Consider the following 2607-nt stretch of genomic DNA (forward strand, 5'->3'; position numbering starts at 1 on the left):
CAAGGTTATTGACATGACTCCTTTATTGAAACCAATCATCAACCACAATTGAATGAAACAAACTAAAATTTTACACTTGATCCTCTCAGTCTAAATAACATAAACCATATCATTGACATCTTTGCAAGAAGTATTATGAGATAACATTCACAAAAAATTGACAATAGAAGAGAAGCATGTGCATCTATATTTATATTGAAATTTGGTGAAAATTTATTTATTGATTTGTAGAGATAGAGATGATCATAACAAATATTTATATAGAGATAATAACACAAGTTTATAGAGGTAATATTATTCAGGAATTTTTAAAAGGAATGAAGAAACTATTTTAAATTTTATTTTTATATAATCCTATAATATATGAAAAATTATTTCTAATTTTCAAAAGAAATAGATACATTAAATTAAGAATGTGGCGAAAATTCTTTCACGAAGGTAATGACAAAAATTTATAGAGATAAATTATTCAGGAAAATTTGAAAAGGAATGAAGAAACTTTTTGAAATTCTTAATTTCCAAATTTAAAAATTTTGATTTATATAGATAATATTATTATGAGATTTTCAAAACCAATGAAGAAACTATTTTAATTTTTCAATTTCCAATTTTTTTAAACCAATTTTTTAAATTTTGAAATTCTACCTATTTGATAATTAAAACTGTTCATAATATTTGGTCTAATTTTTTCCATCATTTGCATAAGAAACTACTTTAGTTTTTAATTTTTAAATTTTAAATAATTATATAGAATGTGACATATTATTTATAATTTATAATTTCCAAAAGCAATAAGTGCACTAAAATAACAATGTGGTGAGAATTGATTTATAGAAATAAAAAAAAATTATAAACATAATATCATTCGGGGACTTTGAAAATGAATGAAGAAATTATTTTAAAATTTAAATTTCCAATGTTAAACGAATTAATTTATAGAGAGATAATACTTTTATGGGATTTTCAAAATAAATGAAGAATATGTTTTAAATTTTTTATTTCCAGTTTTTTATTTATTTCTTAAAATTTTGAAAATCTACCAATTTGATAATGAAAATTGTTTATTATATATTTATAATTTTCCTTTAAGTTTTATTTTGAATTTTCATAACTGTTTTAATACATTTGAAAATACATAAATGATCTTTAAACTTTTGGAGGGAAATTTTTTCACCAAGTGTATACTACTTAAAGAAATAAAGGATTAGATTAAAAATTGATGTTGGTTTAAAATATTATATCTAATCCCTAATTTTAGTGATCTAATTATCATAGTTTAAATTTGAATTTGAACTTAAGAAGAAGAATTTGTTCCAAACGCTTTTTTTATGATTAAAGAATTATAAATATGTATGTCTAAATTAAATTCATATTATTAGTTATGATTATATGTCTAAATTCAAATTTTCAGAATTAAATTCATATCTAACTACACCAGAAAAAATACCATATAAATTAGAATTCTAAATAATAACTTTGTTATATAAGATTTACATTCAAATTTGTAAATGATTCTACAATCATGTCTAAATTAAATTCATACTATTAGTTATGATTATATAAATTCAAGTTTTCACAATTTTGATGCTTTAAATTTTTTTAACAAAATAAAAAAATATTTTTTATACATTTGAAATTTGTAATATATTTATTTTTCAGCCTATTACCTAAAAAATATTTTTTTTTATTTTACTATAAATATTTGGATATGATCAATTTTTTACGTTTTATAGTCATCGTTAGTTTAAGTTTCAATTAAATAAGGACGTAGTATTATGTCAATATTAGAAATATCATGTAGTAAAATATAAAAAAGTGATATATTACATATATGAAAAATATACGTAAGCCATAAATATTTATCTAATTCAAATTAATTTCCATTCTTCTATTTTAATTGGTTGTTTGACATAATAATTTAAATCAACATAATATTTTATTCTAGATATTATATTAAATACTTAAATATTTTAAATTAGTTCAAATTAGTTCTCAATCCTAAATAATTTATCTGGTTTTTTAGAAATAATGTTTCAAAACAACAAAGTTGAATTGCATTAGTAATAGATGGCAAAGGCTTTCGGGAGATATCAATATATTGTTTTTTGGGGGTGGGGGATAGGGTAGTATATGATTTAGACGAGATTCTTTGCTTGACATCTAATTTTTCTTTGTAATTTTCTAATACCTCTTATGATAATTCCTCAATCTCTTTATACTTTCCTTTTTTTTTATAGTACCATTTTTTTCAATCTTCCTTTTCAACCTTCAAGAGATCCTACAAACCCACCACTTGCTCATGAATAATATTAACATAGGATAAGTTTGTTTGGGTTAAAATAAGTGATTATAAAAAAATAATTTATTTATAAGTATTTCTTGTAAAAGCATAAACACTTTTATGTTTGGTTATAATTATAAAAAACACTTTTTTCAATTAAAAGTGTTTTTTACACTGTTTGGGTATGCCAATTGTACAAGTGTTTTTTATTAGAAAATTACATAAATAACCTTATAAGCACTTATAAAATAACATGTTTGTTTAGGAAAAACACACTTGTTATAAATGTTGTAAAAATACACTTCACCATATGTCCATTTTTTTAT

Source organism: Glycine soja, chromosome 9 (assembly GCF_004193775.1).
Source record: "Glycine soja cultivar W05 chromosome 9, ASM419377v2, whole genome shotgun sequence".
In the NCBI taxonomy this organism is placed as follows: Eukaryota; Viridiplantae; Streptophyta; class Magnoliopsida; order Fabales; family Fabaceae; genus Glycine; species Glycine soja.